Source organism: Tauraco erythrolophus, chromosome 3 (assembly GCF_009769465.1).
Source record: "Tauraco erythrolophus isolate bTauEry1 chromosome 3, bTauEry1.pri, whole genome shotgun sequence".
Lineage (NCBI taxonomy): Eukaryota > Metazoa > Chordata > Aves > Musophagiformes > Musophagidae > Tauraco > Tauraco erythrolophus.
In genome coordinates this window covers 97,142,351-97,163,253 of record NC_141467.1, presented here as the reverse complement: position 1 = coordinate 97,163,253, position 20,903 = coordinate 97,142,351, and the positions used below count along the sequence as shown (strand labels likewise).

The 20,903-nt window shown below is 44.0% G+C and overlaps 1 protein-coding gene across 1 annotated transcript in view; it reads left to right on the top strand.

Moving 5' to 3' along the window:
- Positions 1-6,925: 6,925 nt before the first annotated feature.
- The window catches only part of ST3GAL1 (ST3 beta-galactoside alpha-2,3-sialyltransferase 1), an 80,848-nt gene continuing 66,870 nt past the window's right edge, over positions 6,926-20,903 (top strand). The window contains exon 1 of the mRNA XM_086608865.1: positions 6,926-6,959. The gene's annotated coding sequence lies outside the window, so the exon portion shown is untranslated. The remainder of the gene's footprint in view (positions 6,960-20,903) is intronic.

Sequence of the window (20,903 nt, the reverse complement as noted above, 5' to 3'; positions counted from 1 at the left end):
TTTTCCAGTCTACATCTGGGAAATTTATTTCTAGACCTATTTTTTTTTTTTCTCTAATAACATCTCAGATACTCTGTCCTACACCAAGCTCCAAGCTGTGTGTTAGCAGCAGATCTTCAACACTACCCAAGCACAACTGCTCATCGCCCCTTCCTGGAGGGATTCTGCCCATATCATTTATCCCTGCCCAACCTGTCCCACTAGATGTAAGGGACTGCAAAATGTTATTTTAGCCTTTATATCTGGCAAGAAAAAAACTTTTCTATCCTATCTAGCTTATTATATTGTTTTTCTACCATTCAATATGAATATCTTTCCGTATTAAATGAAGCTATGTGACTAACATCTGACAGGTGTGGTTCATTGTTTTACTCATAATTTTCCCAGGGCATGACTTCCACATGCAATTACTGTTTTGTTTTGTTAGTGTGTTTAACTTAATGCAGCATGTACAGCCCTTGGTATGTGTGCGATGTCCTTTGAGGAAAAACATTTATCTTGACAACTGCACGATGGCACAGCTTGCATGCTTCTGTGACATTCAAGAGAGATAAAACGGTTAGCTGGTGCAGATGAGACAAGCACATAAGCCTGACTTTGAAAAGGTTCTTCTGCGTTACTATATTTATTTTGTTTGAGCCACAGAAAAATGCATTCTTGTCAAAATGTTTCTTTAACAGGCTTTGCTTGCCATTCTTCTTGTGGGCTGAAAACTCAAACAAAAGCCTAATAGACACTTCAACTTAATCAACAATGTTCATTTTCTGAGTCTACATCTAATTCACCTCCCAGTTTATTCCTGACTATCCTAGGGGAGAGCTGAAATAAAATTAAATGAAATGATGCTAATAACTTCACAATCAGTTAATGCACACATTTTCACGTCTTTTCTTGGGAAAAGCTGAGGATTTTCAGCTGAAGTGGCTGGAAATAGATGGTACTTAAAGCACCACAGGATCAAGATGCACAAAGGTAAATCAAGTGAATTTTACTGTTGTGACTTTCCATAGGTGATGCCTGAACTGCTAAAAAGGGTCATTTAAGCTGGGGATATTAAACATGTTACATGTGTATGAAACACCTAAAAAGAATACCATATCTATCTCTCTTTGCCATATAGCTACTTACCTTTATCCTCATTTTATGTGCTTATGCTATTTGCTTATTCTGCAGTAAATTATTGTTGACCCATGAATGTTCTTACATGAATTTAACTTCCTGTATCCTGACAAAGGTACTATGCTTTTATCCGTTTTAAGATTCTTACAATTTTTTATTCTTATTTAGTGTTTATTATTCCTCTCAGGATTTATATGGTCCTTATAGCAAAAAATTGAATTTATCTAAGAGTACAAAAGCAAAGAAATATTTCATAGCTAGGATTGTTCTTTATGTGAGTTTGCTCGAGCTCCAGATTCGCTGAATGTGTCTGCAAATGCAGCTTTTGGTGTTTACTGTGTGTTTTTATGTGCCGCAATAATGAAAGGTTTTTCTGACTTTCTCAGGTATTTACTGAGAGCAGGTCGTGCCATATCACAACCTTCACCCACAGCAGATGCTCCTGTATACAGCACTAATGAGTCCTAGAAGGTAAAAACTTGTCTCTGTGTAACAGCTTGGCCTCAAAGGAAATCCTGTTCTGATGTCAAAGCTATCTCAGATGCTGTTCTGCACCTCAGCGCTGCGAAGTAGATGCTGGGAACACTGGCTGTGTGTCAGTACCACCGAGCTCTTGTATCTCCTCGCCATTTGAACTCCTAGAGCAACCAGGGAAGGATTTTGTATGTTTTTTTGTTTCTTTTCTCTTTCCTTTCAATGCACCTCAGTGCCAGAGTCTGATTCTGTGAAGTACGGAGGCTGAGGATGCGATCTAAAAGCCCAGTTTGAACCTCTGAGCTCTTACCAGTTGCCTTTAGAAGGCTTTGGATCAGGGGAGACTAGCACAGTTCTGCGACATCTGTCAGAAGTGCAGTGTTTGCAAAAAAAAAAAAACAACAAACAAACCAAGAAGACTAAACCAGACAAGATAAAACTGTCTATCGATTATGGCAAAGCCAATTGCCATCAGATAGCATTATAAAGTTTGCGTTCCTGTAGCAACTCATGAAAAATCAGGGCAGTGTCTCTTACACGTTCAAACAGAGAACACCTTCATTTTCAGACGAGATAAGATATGTGTAGACCATCTGTCTCTCTTACCAACCAGAATAAGCAAATTGTGTAGAGTCCATTTGTGGTCAATATTCTTAGTTTCACATTCATAAATTTTGGTTGGAAGTATTCAATCTCTTTCACAGCTAGTCGTGCCAATCAATAGTTGTGTCTTTGTACAATATATAATAAACATTAATAATTAGCTAAATAAAAATATACAGGCTTATCAGTAAATCACGTTGCCTTGTAAGGGGATCCGCCTGCATGGAGCTTGGTCCTGGATTAGGAACATAACTGTCAAGGTCAGGAATCAACTCCCATTGTGTTAATTGTGACAGCAATTATCCAACGACATTTTGGCCTATGCGGAGAATGGTCCCCTTCCACAGAACCAGTGGGGGGAGCTGAGGATGGCGCGTTACCTGGCCGCACTCCTGGATCCTCTCCTCATTCCTCACACTGGGGGCATGGTGCAGTGGTAGCACTTAGCACATCCCTTAGAGCAAGCCAACCATTTCTGAATGACAATTTATTTACACAGGCGAGGAGAAAGAGCTTCTTGGCAACCGCGTACACACCAAATGCTGATTTTCTATTTTAACTTCTTCTTCTTGGCCTAGACACAATGGCAACTGGCTTGTTTGAAAGACAGCCGATTACCTACTGAAGGGAGGGCAAACAAGGGGAGAGTAAACGCAAGCCCGAATCTGCACTCTCCCAGTGCTGTGTCTAACCTTATGTCTTGCTGAAACACTTGAAATTGGTTTTGGGCCCAAAGAGCTTTTAAAATAATCAAAATGATTTCTTTTTAATTGCAAATCTGAGGTAAGTATAAAATGGAAATGAAAAGTTGGACAATTCAGGAAAACGAGGGAGAGTGCAGAAACAAGTCCGTGAGGGTGAAACCTGGGCTGATTCTGAGCATCCACAGAGTCGGTGCTTCCTCCCTTGGCTGTTGCAAGGAGTTAGGAAGGGAAGAGAAATTAAATCCATAAAAGTTGAATCATTGGTTATTTTCCAGCAATTAGTATTGCCTATTAAAACTGCCAAGAGTGACTAAGCCAGAATTCCTAGCACTACATTGTTTAGGAAGTTAACAGGAGGTTGGCAAAAAAATACTCCAGCCAACCTTCAAAAAATAGCCAAAAGTCAACATGTTGTGAGCATCACAGTCTCACACCTCCTTCTCCAACACCATCTCGGTCCAGTCCTTTTGTAGGTTTAGGTTAAACAAATTACAGCTCCTCTGCGTCTACCTTGGAATGAGGTTTTCTGAGATGGGAGAGCCTTAGTTCTGCCCACACCTGGTTTACCAGTGTGTGCAAGAGGAGAAAGTGGTGAAATTGCTTCATTTCTGCTCTTTTGTGATCAGTGCTGGTGATAATGAAATCCTTGTTATGGCTTGTAGATTCAAGCACACTGCTGTGTCAATGCACAGGAGGGCTCAAATCTGAGTCTTAAATAAAAAAGAGTTTTGTTTCCAGCACAGCATGTTTGTAAAATATCTATTGACAAGACAAAAAAAAAAATAAATTGTTCTACATGGCCTGTAAAACATATGTTAAAAATTCTGCATCATAGACCAGCTTTAAACTATTCATTTTTAATTCCTTCAGCCTTGAAGAGCCTTTAAACACTGACTACTGAGAAACAATCCTGCCACAGAGGGAATAGCTATAAAATAAAATACTGGCTACTTAAAAATATAGAGAAAAATGTTTTACCTGGACATAATTACTGAATTTTACAATATGAATAGAGGGCTGGATCCCTACTTGGTGAAAGCTGATACAGCTCCTTTGATGTCTACATAGCAATCCCCCACCAGCAGCTGAAAGTCCTGGCCCGGAGTTTAGAATAGATATCGCTTCTCTACATGAGCAGACAAGAGAGATTTGCATGGTTAGTTCAAACTATTTCATATTCACTGAGCTGTTGAGGAAATACTGTCTGTGAAACAAATCCTGGATTCTTTCCCAAAAACATCTAAATGACACTTGCTAGGGAAATGCTACAGCATAAGGGGGAGTGGATCCAATCCTCCGGGTTGGACCCTGCTGTAATTACTATGGCATTATCGGAGAGCACTTGCTACCTGCCCGCTCATTGGGGTGCATCACTGATGCTGAGAGCATCCAAAGGAGTTAACTGAGTGTGACACTGGCATAACAAAGAGAAATAGATTCCGCACTTGCTGTTTCAGGAGGATTTCATCTTGTTCTCTGCTCCAGGCTCAGCCTCCCAGTGCTTGAGGTGGCACCGGCAGAGACCTGAGGCATTTCTCCGTGCTCCACCTGTATCTCTGTGTCACACCTCCCCTGGGCAAGCACCCTCCTGTCCTGCCTTGCTTTACAGAAAGGAGATTTTCTGACCAAAACCAGTCACTGCAGAACTCTCTTCCCTATCTCCTCCTTGTAACCTGTAACCAAAGCTGGTGCAGCTGCTCAGAGGAGTGCATCACATCTTACCGCTTGTGTATGCCAGAGAAATGATGCAGAGATAGGACTGAGAATGTAGAGAAAACTTCTTGTTATCCCCTGCTCCCTTTCTTCAGTCATAGAATCATAGAATGGTTAGAGTTGGAAGGGACTTTAAAGATCATCTAGTTCCAAACCCCCTGCCACAGGCAGGGACACCTTCCACTACATCAGGTTGCTCAAAGCCTCATCCAACCTGGCCTTGAACACTTCCAGGGATGGGGCATCCACAACTTCTCTGGGCAACCTATTCCAGTATCATCTTGATTAACTATCATTAATTTTAGGACACTTGACTGCAGAGTGCTTTCCTTGATACAATCTGTAGACATACTAATAAAACTTTATATACTGTACGATAAGAAATCACTTGTGTTCTTAGAATCATCTTTTTTCTCTGTTAATCTCATGGACAGAGCAGGTGTGATATAACAGGTAGTGAAACACAGAGTGCTCAGACTCTTCCTTCCCCAGGCACTGCTGCTTCGGAGCCCTTATCACCCTCTCACTCCCTCCATCACCTCAAAAATTCTTGAGAGAGATCTCCAAACCTGATGCACAGCCTTTTTTTTGCCGATGAGCTGTTCCCCAGTGATTTTTTTCATAAACAGACCCACTCACCCACGATCATCAGGAAGGAAATGAAGCAGCAAATTCAACCAATTAGCCTGAAGGTACGAGAGTATCAAGTCGAGTGGGTTACAGAAACTGTCACAGGTGATCAAATCTGAGCTTCTCAAGGGCCCTATCCCACCTCCAGCGAAGTGGTAAGCAGCTCCTGGGAAAAAGCAGTGAAAAGCTATTTAATACACTGTTTCCCTCACATAGCAATTCCTCCTGTTGATACATTCCTGGTAAAAGAATCCTAGCTTTTTTTTTTTTTTTTTTTTTTAACCCTCATTACTTTAGATTAAATCCCTTCCAAGCCCTGTTTATGAAGGATATAATACTTTGTTGCTCTGCGTAGCTAGGGGCAGGATTTAGTGATGGGGTGAGTCCTCAAAGGTTTTGTATGGGCTTATGCTCCTGAGCAGGAAGCTCAGCCTGTCACAGGTAACTCACACCCAAATGTAAGTATCTGCACAATGCGGTACACAACGTGGCACCGGTCTAAATTCACACTTAAGCCTTTACTAATATAACTCTGTGGAAACAAGCTCGGTGGTGATTGATGACTTACAGCTCCTACGTAGCACGTTACAGTTTCCAGTGGAAGTTATGTCGTGCTGGATGTAGTAAACCAACAACGTGGGCAGTTTCAGTAAGTGGATTAATAACCTATAAACTCAGCTGCTTCACAAGGGAGTTATGCACTGGCTGTCCAGCGTTAAGCAACAGAGCTCAGGAATATGTTAACTCCCCTGACATGTGCTGTGGGTGTTCACTGTGCATGTTACACTGCCCACAGGATGGGGGATAGGAGAGAAGACCATCCTCTTCAGAGGTGCCATAACCTCCCCACTTCTCTTGGCTCCAGCCTCTACACATCAACACTAAAAAAGCCAGCATTATGTTGTTAAATTGTTTTAGCAGACGCTTCATCAGATGAATGTGTCTGTCTGGGGGATTCTTTAATGCTGCTGTATTCTTTTTAATTCTACAACGTTTTATAATCACCTTAAAAATGTCTGATGCTGGACCGAAAGAAGATATGTGCTATTTTTTATTATTATCAATGACGCAAAGTATGTCTTCTCCGAGAAGCACCGAATTCCTTCTCACTTTCCCTGCTGCCATCGCCTCCGGGGTCCACACAGCCCAATTTCAGATACAGGAGTTTCGGGGCGGGGGGGCGGGGGGAGGGAGAACACAGGTATTTCTGGGCGGTGATCCTCTCGGGAGGTCGTGCCGGGAAGCAGGGATTTCATCCCGGGGAAGTTAAAAGTTGGCGACCGCCAGCCCCCCTCCCCCCCGCCCGCCCCTCACCCCCGCGGACGGCCGCAGCCCCGACGGGCGCGGCGCGCCCCGCTCCGCCGCGCAGCCCCCGCGGCCGCGCATCCCGGAGAAGGAGGGAGGGAGGGAGGGAGGGAGAGGGCGGATGGAGGGAAGCGGCGGGGGCCGCCTCAGCACCGCCCTGCCCGGTTCCGAGGAGGAGCCGGCGAGGGGGCCCCGGGCACCGTCCACGTGGCTGGGGGCGCTCCGAAAGCGGGTAGGAGGTCCTGCCGGAGGGAAGGGGAGGGACGGGGCGCCCGGAGAGGCTCCGCGGGTAGCGCAGGCAGACAGCGAGGCAGCAGCAGCAGCAGCAGCAGCAGCAAGAACAGCAGAAGCGACCGCCCGCCGTTTCCTGGCCATGGGGCTCGGCGGCCCGCCGGCCCCCCGCGCCCCGCCGTGAGTACCGCGGGACTCGCCCCCCCCCCCCCCCGCCACTTCCTTCTCCTCCTCCTCCGCCTTCCTCCCCGCTTACCTGCAAATCCTCCCGCTCCCTGCTGCTGCAAAAGGCACGGCGGGAGCCTCCTCCTCCCTTCCAGCGCCTCATTCGGCTGTTAAGTTGGTTTTTTAAAAATTATTATTATTATTATTATTGAGAAGCAGGGGGTGGCCCCGGCGCTGGCGGAGCTCGCAGCATCTTCCGGCGGGTGCCCCGGCACTCCGGAGCGGGGGAGGCTTCGCCTCATCCAGCCGGGATTTCCCCGGTGGAGAGGGGCAGAGGGAGAGGCTGCGGGTGCCGAGGTGGGCTCCGGAGCAAAGCGCACCTTCGGGCGATGCCCGTGTAGCACCGAGCGCTCGGGGCGGGGTGGCAGCGGCAGCGGCGGCGGCGGGGGGATGCGCCCCGCAGGCTGCCCCACGGCATCCTCCGGTCCGCGGGGGACCGGTCCTGCCCCGTGTCCTGCGTGGCGGAACCGCTGCGCTGCAGGGTGGGCGCTGGCAGGGGGGCAGCAGCGGGAGGGACCGGCCTGACGGAGTCCTGTACCCTGATTGATTTTATTGTACTTATTTTCTTCCCCTTGGGTAGGCTGCCCGTCGAGAGAGGAAAGGCGGTTATTAGTTAGAGGGGAAAAAAAGCAGACTGGCTGTCTTAGGTACCCGCTCGCACATCTCTGCTTGAAGAATTAATTTCCAGTGGCGTATGAATAACTAATCTTCGAGGTCAGCAGTTCGGTTGTTAAGTGTGTTTTTATTGTGCTTGATATATTTGTCTCTAAAACAAGTATAAACCCCAGGTCCTTACAGTGCTTGATTTTAGTCTTGGCATAAATGAAAACAAATGGGTAAAAAAATGCCTTGATGGATATTTATTAATTTGAGACACGTTAAGATTTTTCAACTCTTTGTAACAGTTGGGCTTGTATGTATCCAATACACTGAAATAACTCATTGTAGATATAATTGTAAGTCTGAATTATATATTTGCCTGCTGTGCACACATGTTAAAGGAAAAACCTCCCTAATTATGGATCTTTCAGAGAGATTGGAAGGGTGGCAAAGCCCTTGTAATCTTTTGGGTCAATTTTCATAAGCTCCAAAAGCTCTCTTTGAAAGGAAATTAAATTTCAGCGTGGAAAAGAGACAGGAAATTCAAGGATAGAAAAAAGAAAGTCCCTATTCTACTTTGATCCTGTCCTCAGGAGTACATTTACGTTGGTGCTCTTTGGTGACAGAAGTTAAAACAAAGAGTTGCCTTTAACTGGAGTCTTCCTGCCTCTTGGCAGTTCAGAAGATACTCAGTTAGCAGCACACTCCTGTATATTATTTACAGGGTTTTAGCTGGAGGGGTGGCTCTGCTTGAAGCATCTGCTTTGAAATATTTGGATCACTACATCTGTAGTGTCCCATGCACTCCCTGCCAGCCAGCACCTTCTGCAGCCGGTACGTTCACCCCTCCTCAATTTTTACAGCTCAATCCAAAGCTGACAGTGCTCTGCCCACTGTTTGTAATGTCTTGACAGAGCTGCTCTCATGTTAGAAGAAGTTGGTGTTGGCCCCAAGTCTTCTTTCCAGCTCTTGGCAACGGCATGATGGTTCTGTGCACGGCACAGCTGTGCTTGAGGTCGTTTCGGGGCTCATCTGAGAACCTGACAGTTTTTCATCTGTTTGAACACATCTTCAGGCGTTGGCCGGGGGGTGGTGGAGGGAATAGTTGGATACGAATAAAAAAGGTGGATTTGTTTATTAGTTAAAGGCACTTGTTTTCGTGATTATCCTAGAAACAACAAAACCCCTGCGTAGGTCTACGGTGAACTTGGCATTCTGTTCCTCTGCCAATTTCTCACTTCATTTACTCTATTTTGGTGTTGCTGTAGGATAACGTTTCAGCGGCAGCAAGTTTAAACCCTGTGCCTCAACAAAGTCCCACTCCACGGTCCTGCCAAACCAACTTTAAAGCTACCACTAGATTTTTAAAGTACGCTTCTGTCTAATATACATTTATTTTACCTTTCTGCTGGTAGCGCGTAAGAGCATAGTCTCTGAAAGAGCAAAAGAAGAGAAAAATCCATTTCCTTATTCTTTTGGCTTGCTCACTCGGTGCACAGTCTGATCGTACAGCAGAGACAGCGAGTTACCCTGTTTTGTATGAATTTTTCACACATCCTGGTGAGAAAGGAACTTGCAGCCTTGCTTGCAGTTTTTCTTCCAAACTTGATGATATTAATAATGGTGACAGCATCTCAGTTGAGGAAGGTAGCTTTTAAAACTAAACATCATTTTGTATAAGACTTGGTGTCGGGTTATTGATTTGCTTTTCTGTTTTTGGTAAAACTGGGAGTAATATGAGAGGAAATGAGGGTCACGCAGATGGTGGTTCCATCTTTTAGGCTATAACAGCGTCTTTTATGCCAAGCGCGTTGCAAATGCTGCTGTTCAGTGACGGGAGTGATACGTTTTTATTAGGAGCTTCTTTTAGAACTATTTTCAAAAGCATGGCGAAGCAGAAATGTACTTTTAAAAGCAAAGGAGTAACAGCAAATCCAGCTCTGTGGCATATTTCAAGTGCTGTTAATCCCACCACCTGGTGGAGCTTTTCATGGCACTGGCCGAGGGAACTCTGAATAAAGATGCTTTTTTTTTGTCTTGGTTCAGCACTGTCAGACGCTACCTGTAGAGCTTCTTTAACTTCTTTTCTTTCTCATAGCAGACTTAATCAATTTTCTATATCCTGTATTTTCTGTGCTTTGCAGAAGGCAGCATAGGGCTATCTGTCGCATCTGAAACAGCACTCATCTATAGATAGGTGAATTGGTGAAGTAGGAGAGAAATTCCTTCCTTCCTGTCCTTGTCTTTCCCTTGCAACATGCTTTTTTTCTGTTTTTTTTGCACAGGCGATGTGATGCTGACATAGAGCATCACTGTAACCTGGGCATATTTGTTTTCACCTAGGAGCACTTCTTCAGTGGAAGAATTATTTTTAATAGCCAGCCCCTCTTCCAAGATACTGTGACGAAACCTTTCAGTGCAAGCTCAGTTAGCTTTGTACTAATAATTTTGATATAAATATTGCTATAAAATATTTGCTAAACGGCCTGAATACAATCAAGCTTGCAAGGAGAAGAGAAGCAGCCGCATTTTTGACTGAGCTGAGATTATTGTTATAGGTTAAAAGATGGGCATAAATTCCACTGAATACGGCAAAGTGTGGCAGAGATACCTTCGCCCCTCTCTGAAGTGTGTAGTCTCGCCTAACTGCATCAAAGCCTGTCTGCCACGTTTATGTTATGCCTATTAGCTGCTAAATGAAAACCTGAGTAAGTCAGAAGTATGCAAGTTAAAAATTACTTCAGGACTATCTGTCAGCTCACACCTCAGAGTGAAATTATTTACAGCAGTGAGAGGCTTCCTTGTCCCATGCAGATGTTTCCTGAGCACCACGACTAATGCAAGAGATGCAAGCAAATTGCTGTTGTAAATGTTTGTTTTGCTCTTATTGCTATAGTGCCTGTGTCAGCAGACAACAGACTAATGGAGGCTTCGACCAGCCTAGGGAGATGGTAGCTCCCATCTGCCTCTCGAGTCCTGGCTGGTGCCGTACGCCTGGTCCCACTGATGAGATGGATAAATACCTTTTTTTTTTAATGCCTATTCAGAGCAGGTCTGCATACCTCTCTGCACTAGCCTGGTGTCCGAAGATCAGTCAAACTCATTGCCCAGAAGGTATCTGCTCCGTATTGCCCAGGAGGTATCTGCTCCAGGGAGCTATGAATCATGTACCAGGCTTCAGGGATCTTTGCTTCTTAACTATAGTCAATGCCGTTTGAACTGCCCTGAGCTATTTCTCCTGGCCTTCTGGAGCTGATCCAGAAAGATGTGAGTCTGTGACTCCTTGTCTCATATTTAAGACCCTTGGAAGGTGGTTTTGATGTCTAGGGCATCTCCAGTGTCATCTGAAACCTGTGTTTGTTTGGCAACTGAATTGGCCCACCCAAGAACTGTGGGAGCTAGATATACTTTCTGGGTGCTAACTTTCAACTTATGAAATAGATAACGTTACCAACATGAGTGGCCTCTGTTTAGGAGGCAAGTTTGTTAGAGACGAGTTGTCACCTATCTCGTGTGACTTCTCTGGTTCTGATAAGGGCTCTGGGCTACCCTGGCACTTGTTAACAGCAGCCACAGAGGAACTGTTGCTACCCTTCTGGTCACCCTTCCCACTCGTACCTCAACATCCTCTTTCCGCTGGTGCTGAGCACCCCATGCTGTGACTTGTAAGTAGCAAACTCAAGTCACTTCACAGAAAACGTCCTACAAAGCTTTGAAAAGCTCCTGTAAGTGAGGGCTGCACAACATCCACAACTGTGAAATAGCCATGGGGCGGGGAAAATGGGGGGCCCTTGGGGGACAGGGAGCTCTTTTTAAAAGAAACTCCCAATATTGTTGGTAGAAGCTTGCTCTGAAGCGTGAGTCAAGATTAGGGACGTCGTCAATTGTAAAGAGTGTAGTAATTGTTAAAATGCAATTCTGAGGGGAAAGGAGGGCGGAAAGCAATTCATTCCTGTCTCTGCTGTGTTTCAAAGTGCTCTCAGTTAAGTTGCTTCATCTGACCGACGTGTGCGTCCTTCCTCTGGGAGAAGAAGACTTGTGCCTTGTGTATGAGACGACAAAGACCTTTGGGCAGAGAGACGGCGTATTATTTCCAGTGGCAGACAAGAAATCTGCAAACGTCACAAAATGACAGCTGTTTCTGTCGGCCGATCGCTGGGTATCGCGGAGTGCAACAGAAGCACAGTGTAAATGGTTGCGTCCAGCAACAAATGTTTGAAGTGTAGCTTTCTTACTCTGAGGACATCATCTGAACAGAGCCTTTGTTTTTTGCAGTAGTTTTTACATTTCTTTGGAAGTCCTTTCTCCTAGCAAGAGTTTTCGATGCAGGGTCAGCTCTCCGGAGCTTTTCACCCCAAAAAATTTGAGTGACGGAGGACGGAGTGGCTGTGGTCGGAGCCACAGGGTCCAAACATGACCTTCCCCACCTTGCTGGTGCCTGATGTAGGACTACTGCTGGCATGGAGGTGACCACGTACACTCTGTGTATCCCTAAAACTCCCCCGAGCTGGATCAGTCCTTATCCATCCCTTTGGAGGATTGTTCTGCAGAGCAAAAACCAGCACAGTGAAGCCAAAGTATTAAATTGGATGCAATTTTAAAATGTCTCTGGACTAGATAATTGCTACTGACATTTTCCCAGAACTCGTACATTTTTTTAATTTTTAATTTAATTTTTTAAGCTGTAGTACACCAACACAAAACAAAAGTTCTTTTTAAAGGACACTATGTTATTTCTGGAGTCTGGATCTTCAATCAATGACTTAATCTTACATATCTGAAATGCTGTGTGTGCTGACACATCACAGTGCTGCACCAGCTCGACAAAGAGATCTAATTCTATCAAATCTGCCAGCTCAGTTAATATGACCCTGCCAGGGAAGCATAAGGTGTTACCTCCATTTTTTTTATAGGTAGGAATCAGGTTCTCTATCTCCAGCTCAAATTCAATGCATGCTGCATGTGGGCAAATTTGGAGTTTTGGGTTTTTTAAGGTACCTGCTTACATGCTGGCATGCAAAACCATAGATCCAAATGAGAGATGTCATCTGAATATTTGGGTCGAAATATACCAGTTTGAGTCCTACGGAAAGTCCTTCTTTGGGATTAGCCTGGAAGCAGAGACCTGTGTTGCTTCATCCTGAGACTTCTACAAAGCGATATGTAAAGAATGGTATAGGACTACCTGCAACTTGAATCGGAGTTGACCTTACAGTCTGTGTCTCTTTTATAACACCCTACAGTGCATCCAAAGCTGTCAGTCAGGGTGTGATAAGGGCATCCATGCCTGTATCTTAAATTCCTTTAGTCTGATGGGATATGGTCATGCCTTTTACATGACCTGCCCTTGGGCAGGTATGCAGGCTGCAGCCTGCATTAGTGCAAGACTTGAGCTGCCAACACAGCATGCACCTCATGCTTTCTCCTACGAGATCTCGATTTAAATCAGTTTGTGCAAATAATCGGACTTAGATTTTTTCATGGCAAAACTGAGAAAAATATTGGTTTACACCGAATCGAAGCAAACCTTAATTAAACAAAGGCGGGACAAGATAATTATGGTTTTGATCAAGTGAGGCATTCTTTTCTTTTTGGTTTACTTAATCTTAATTCCAGGTTCATTTGAAACTCTCAGCTAGTCAAAATTATTCATTTTGAAAGAGTCAAGAAGAAAGTTTGCCTTCAGAAATGTCAGAATGATTCCTCTGAATTTGATGTGACCTGCATCGACACAGTTTGTGTTGGCCGATGGCAATACTGATATCATACCTGAATTTGAGTTTTTGTTTCTTGTGTCTTTGAAACTATTTTTGTGTTGAAGTTATTATTCTTCAGAAGGTTCACCCAGCTCTTCTCTTCAGTGGCAATTCTGTGTATTTCAAATAAAGAAAAGATCTCTCCTGCTTCTCGGTCTAATGCTTATTAGAAGAATTAGAAATCTTCCTTCTTGATCCCTCTCTTCTCTTTCCCCCTCCCACCTCCTCTGCTTTTCCCCATGAGATAAAATTTGGTCTTGTTGAGAAGCAATGACTGTCTGATCAGGTCTCCTGTGGCTTCCATCTGCGTCTTCCAAACAGACCTGCTGCTCTTCCCAAACAGTTGGCTTAATTCTAGCCTAAAAATTCTCCCTGAAAAGTAAAAATGAACTTCTGCTTGCCCTGTATCCCATTAACAAAGTTCAGCATCAAACTTCAAATGCTGAGGGCTCCCTCATATCTCCAGGTGATCAAGCAGTAGGACCGGTGGAAACACAAAGCAGGTAGATACTAAGTTTGCAGGCAGGAGATGGAGGCATGTACAGCTCAGCAGCTGAGAACGTCATAACCTTTGCAATGAAGTTATTATGAAGTTATCCCATTTGCTGTGGAACTTACGCTGTAATGGCAGCACAGAAATGCAAGGAAAAATTGCATAAGCCTTTCTGAAAGGTTGGTAGTTAAACAGACCCTTGCAAAAACTTGTCTTACTTAGGAAGGCAACATTCAAGTGTAAACTAACTCTTATAAAATATCGTATGGAAATCAAAGTCCTCTTTTTATGGCGCTAAGAGGAGGAAAACAGTTTGGAAGGGCAGTGTGGGGATGCTTTATACATTTGGCAAAAGGCAACTCCTTTCTTTTGGACTGCCAGAAATCCCTGTGGTGTGGCTTACCCCAGTAACTGGGGACTCTGTAGTGGATTCACGGGAAGCGCCTGGGTGGGAGGCTTTTCTCTTTTGCATGTGTTCTTCCTCTCATCAATCCCCTTTCCACAAGTGCTCCTTGCTAGAGGAGAACAGACTATTTCCGCAGCTCCCACCACTCCCCTTTCTCTGCCTTTCTCTGCCCTTTGTTTTCTGCGTGCCAAGGTCAGACTGAACCAAGACATTGGAAGAGCTGAGGGCACTTAAACTTTACATCTGAGGTCAAACACGTGGTGGTGGGAAGACACACTTGTGGCTGAGAACCTGGAGTCAGCTTGGAGACCCAAGCCCCATCCTGTCTCAGCTCTTTGTTCCAGCCTTGCCAGCTGTAAATGACAGTGTTTTGGTTTGCTGGAGGTTGACTTCAGCCTATAAAATGCATGGAGACTCCAGTAAAGATATAAATGTTGTCCTTTTGACCAACAGCTTGATCTTGAATCAGGAAAGTAGAAGAAAACGTTCAAGTGCATGGATAGAAGAGCTTTAGAGATGGGATGTTGGCTTTAGCCATTCACTGTCTGCCACTCCATTGAGTAGTGCAGTCATCAGAGACAGGCAAAAGCACAGCTGATGCAACAAAAATGACCTATATTTCTGCTTTATCTATTACAATGAGGTTATTACTGTGCCGCTGCAAGGATCGTGCACTTTGGTACGTTTTCCACGTGCCTGTTGGTGCACTGCTTTCACTCGCCTGGTTCCCGAGACCTTACAGAGGAACATAAAGTGTCATTGACTCAGCGTGACTGTCACAGCAGATTTTCTGTCACTATTACAAAAATATGCAAAAATAGATATGCAAAATTAAAACCTACTTCGGACCAGAAGTGATGGAGGAAAAGCCTATATCATGATACCAGGATGTGTGAAACAGCAGCAGCTGCACAACTCTGATAAAACTGCGGGGACGCTGGAGCATAGCCGTCCTGCCATCTCAAATGGCCGCTTCATTAGCTCACTAGGGCAGTGAGATGTGTGTGTGGTGTGGGAGACAACCTAATAAAGCAAACCCATTAAAAAGCATACTGATTACAGACAAACTGCCCCAGGCCACCAGATTAGGTTTGATAGGACTTGTTTAACTACATATATTAGGGTCTAGAGAACAAGTCCTGTGAGGAATGGCTGAGGGAACTGGGGTTGTTTATCCTGGAGAAAAGGAGGCTGAGGGGAAACCGTATCGCTCTCTACAACCACTTGCAAGGACGTTATAGAAAGATGGGTGTTGGTCTCTTTTCCCATGTAACAAGCAATAGGACAAGAGGAAATGGCCTCAAGTTGCACCAGGGGAGGTTTAGATTAGATATTCAGAAAAAAATTCTTAATGGAAAGGGTTGTCCAGCATTGGAACAGGCTGCCCAGGGAAGTGATTGAGTCGCCATCCCTGGAGGTATTTAAAAGACGTGTAGACGTGGTGATTAGGGACATGGTTTAGTGGGACTTGGCAGTGTTAAGTTAATGGTTGGACTCAATGATCTTCAAGATCTCTTCCAACCTAAGTTATTTTATGATTCTATATACATAGTTGTGTGCAATATTCAGGTCCTTTTTGGCCCCTTTGAGAAACAAAGTATCTAATTCACCTGCAGGATGTGTGCGCTGTAAAATATTTGAGGACACTGGAGAACTGTGATGCATATTCCAGACTGAGGAAGAATGAGGTGATTTACATCTCTTACAAGTGGGAATTTTGCTCAAGTTACAGGAAATAAATGTGGTAGAAATTGAGACACTTCAATTTTTTTTACTGGTCCTTTAAAATCATGGCAGTTTTCAGAAAAAGAGATAATATATTGATCTCTGTGTATAGTGTATCTCCAAGTGTTGCTGAGATTTGACATAATACAATTCAGACAGATAAATTGCACCAAGAGTTGGGTGTAAATGCCCAATTAAGACACTGATTTGTGCCCTACCTGGGCTTCTCCTAAAGCACTGTAACTCTGGCGTGTAAGACAGCCAACGCTTCAGACAGAAATGAGCCTCGAGCAGCTGCATAAGTGGTCGGGAGGCCAAGGAGTGAAGGAGCAGAGGAGATGGATGTTGGCTGTTGAAAAAATACAAGGTTGTTGAAAAACACAAGGTGATACAGTAATTGCAGAAGTGGCTAAATCATTTGCTAGTAGCAATGAAACAAAGGAGTTTAGAATAAGTTGCCTCTCTGCGAGGCGAGAGTCTCCTGTCGATACTGAGTTAAATATTAGCAGAGGATGTTGCTATGTAATTGCAATTCATTTTGGGATTTTTTTTTTTTTTTAATAGGGGAAAAACTGAAGGTTTGGATGGAAAAAGAATCGATAGGTTAGAATTACCATTCCCGCTCGTTCGGAGGGGGTTGTCTCTGTTTCACAGAGCACCCGGAGAAGAGGCCACTCGTTTCTTCCTCTGCTGCCATCTGACCCACTGCTGGTGTAGGAGATGCATTCGTGTCTTGTGCTTTGTTTCTGCCAGCTTAAAAGGAGGACACGCACTCTTCCTTTAGCTGTAAAAGCTCCGGATGAAGAACGATGTGTTAAACTCAAATTTTACCAGATGAAGCCAGAAGTGCTCAGTGAGGCTACTGCCTCTATTGTTTCTTGGAGAAGAACTTCCCTTACCCCAGTTTAGACAGTAGCCCTTTGTCCCTGTGGCTTAAAATACCCATGTACTGTCAGTGAGGACTGTCATCACCCTAACTGACAAACAATCCTAAGAAGTTTGCCCCATTTAAAGTTATTATTTTGGAAAAAGGACAGTTGTCCTGTGGGAACAAGCCTGACCAAGAGCTAGATGTTAGTGCAGCAGAAAGCAATCTGTAGATCCTCCTCAGGCGAGCTGTCAGGGACCCATACATCCAACTTTTCTTCTTTCATGTGTGTGTGAATTTCTTAAAGAAATTTTTCTCAAAATGTTGTTTCCCTGATTTATCTTTACCACACGCAAAGTTAGAGGTTCTTTGTATTTTATGAAAAAACTCCAGCACATGTTCATTTTGGAAAATGACATTTCATCAAGGTGTAACTCCCCTGAGGTTGTTCTCAGAGCCACTAATCACACTTCTAACATGCCTCTGAATTTGGAAAATAATATTATGAGTCTGACTGTTGTCGGCCAGTAAAAATTTTACGCCCTTACTGCCTTGCTTGGAAATTTACTGGCTGCGATATGCAGACGCAGAAGTGTTTCCTCAGCGAGGAGCTTCTCATGGAACAGATCGGGGGGTGGAACAAGAGACCTCCAGGCAACCTGCTGTGCTTCCTATGGGAGTCTGAGGCTTGCTTGGCAGAGGTGCCCACACCAAGGGTGGGATTACCAGCGTGGCATGTCATCCTTCCTGCTCTTGGAAGAAACCAGGTGGCTTTGAAAGATAGCTCTTCCGCAGGGTGAAACTTGGTGCCGCCTGCTCCTGCGCCTCTGGCATCCTCCTGGCTTAAACTGGGAAATGGGGCGTTCTGCCATTGGTGCCTGAGGGTCAAGTTGAGGGTAAAACCAGGCAAGGCTTGCTCGTTTTGAAAAGCATATCCTTCACAGTCCCTGACCTCTGCAAAGGGAACCATTCCAAATTTGTCAAAGGCCAGATGCCTTTTTTACTTTTGTATCTAATCAGGTTTCATTTGACAAGTGTAGCTCTTAGAGACGGAAGTTTTGTTATTAGGGCACTGACACTTTTCAGAATATTAAAAACCCTCTCGCTTTTATAGCTGTCAGAATCAATCTTTCAGATCTCCCCTTCCAGCTGCCGCACTCTTTTCTGAGCTGATTGCTACTGCTGAGCAGCTATGTGGCAGCATCGCCTTGGCTGGCACCAACAACATTGACTTCCAAGGAAATTAAGGTGTTTCCTCATCTCGAATCAAGTGCTGTGTTTTGGTTTTAATCTTCTCTTCCATCAGTAACAAATGACAAACAAATCACAAAAATAGGTCTGACAACTCTTAACTGTCCATTTATAGCTCCTATTGAATTTCAGCTTCCTGTCCAGAGTTGTTGGGACGTGAGATTGTTACAAGACTTTTTTCTTCCTCAAAGGCCACGGGGTAAGGGATCCTTGTCAACAGTACCTGGTAAAAGATTTCAAACCTGACGAGTGATCTTTCAGGCATGCGGTGGGAACCTGCAGAGTGATTTGGGTATTGGGACGAGTTAAAGTTAGTCTTTTTTCAGGAGATGCAAAACAAAGCAACACAGCTGGCATCTAGAATTAAAGATGTCTTTCAGTCTGCTCAGGAGGCTATTTTAGGAGGCAGGAACTATGTAAGTATCATGGCAGAAAGACTAAACTGCTCCACATCAAATGAGAATAGTATTTATGCAGGCTCACGCAATCCTTCTCAGTGGGTAACTTCATAGTTCCCCATCACTTGTGAGATTTGTATCTTGGTCTAAATAAGATGGAGACATATCTTAACCTCTTTCACCAGGATTGTCTAGGTGCATGCTCAAACGGGTGTATTAGCAGGGATGTACCACTAGCACGATGAATGGTAAAAGTTATATCCTTTTGGTAGAGTTGCACAGTGATGCACAGATTCATCGAGGTGGTGACTTGGTTTTTGATCTTACCTAAAATTAAGTAAGGTACTCACTTGTCTTTTTATTGCCTGACCCTTCAAAGGAGACAGTGGCAGGGGAAGGACACAAGTGACTTTCAGACGACTTTGCATTCATTCGTAACAGTGCTGGAATTCCTGCTGAGATGCTTCCTAAGGATGTTACATGCATCTGGCAAAAGCTCGGCTTATGTTTTCCTTCGATACATACTCAGAATCAGAGACAGATGCTGTAAATCAAAGTAATTAAATGTCTTGGTTTCTTGTAAAAGATGGTTATTGTAGTTCATTTCATGGTTCCGGGGGTCAGGAGGGATCCTTAAACATAACTTTGCTCTGCCTGTGTAATTTGAAGGTTTTTTAATATTATTTTTTTGTTTATTTATTTGTTTTTTAATTGCAAGGCTTATTTAATAATTTTGTAGGCAAAAGTATTTTGCAGTGACAAACATCTTCTGTTGGGTGTTATCAACAGCACTACCTTTGCTCCTCAGCTCAGAGTGCTTTAGACAGAATGGGAGAGGGACATGCTGAAGGAGAATTGCTTTGTACTTAACAGAATTAGAATAAGCCCAGCAAGCACATGGTTTGTGCTTAATTCCAAGAGCCTGAATCTGATCTTCCGCCTACTAATCTCTAAAGGGATTATTCCAGATTTACATCATGCTGAAAGAAATCAGAATCTGACTCTGACATTGTCTCAAGGCAGCTGACCTGCAAATATGAAAAAGCATCTTGGCTTCCCGCAGGTTAATTGTTTAAATTTGTCAAGCTAAGTGGCCTATAGCTTGTTTAGCAGGGTTTATTTTAAATTAAAGACTCTTTATCCAGGAAACCGTATTGCAAAAACTCAGGCTAGAATCCATTTACCTCTATTGGGCTAATAAGAGATGGTAATCAGAGGACCCTCTTTGGTACAACACAGTGCTCTTTATTTGCGTAGTACCTTCCGTCTGAGGATATTAAATAACTGCTTCATTGCAATTCTGGAAGCTGTTCAGCCACACAAGTCTCTTTAATGACCTGCAGTGACTGTAGTTGCTAGCAGCGAAGTAAAAATAAGCCGGTACACTAGGTCTCTGGTCATGACTGGCATCTGTAAGAAAAGGTCCGCAACCTGGAATAAGGTGAAGCTGTTAGCTGAAAATACTGGGGTTTCTGACATAAAGGCTACGGCATACCTATCCTCTGTGAAGAAAATTGATCTTCATTAGCACGAGTTCAGCTGTGTTCACTGAGACAAGTGCTGAAGGCAAACATACAGTTTCGGGGTGGGAAAGCACAGGTTGCCTTTAGATCATCATGGCCAACTCCTTTACAGCCCCAAGTTTGTCTACGTGCTCATTTTTAAGGCTGTGTTTCTATCATACTTGTCTGTATGGTGATAAAAGGAAAATGGAATACACCTTTTCATAGAGCTGCGCTAAAGGAAACTGGTATGTTGGTATATACCTGTGCATAATAAGTCACATTTGTCATTGCTGCAAAGCACAATTTTGATGTAGTGACACACTTCCACAGTGAACTACTCAAATGCAGCCATATAATGTCAGGGAGCCAGATGGGTGACCTCGTGCAATGGCTTACCTTGTTCCCTTCAAAAATGTTATTCTTGAATTCTGTTGTCATCTTTGATTTCCCAATAACTGTCTCTTTGCTGTGACTATTTGAGATGCTCCAAGCTTTGAACTACAGTAGTGTTATATAGCAATCAGAATCGTTAATATTTCTGAACGCTAAGAGCATGGGGGATGTGAGTGACTGAACCAAATGTCTTTGGGAAGAGATGGTAAATGGCTGACTCAGCAGACTAGCAGGATGTATGGGCAATGCAAGGGGAAATGACAAGGAACATACAACATTGTTTAGATGACTGCAGAGGGTTCTGTGTTTATGGACCGTAAGATAACTACAGCCCATAATTTATCCAGCGTAGTGAAAAAACACTGAATTCTGGGACACTTGTCAAAAAGACGCAGTAGGGGAAGATTTTCCTCACACTGTTTCAGTTATCCCATACAAACATCTGCTCCTGCTGTGGAGCTGAGCCACCTTTTCCTGGCTGAAAGCGTGGCTGTGACGTTAAAT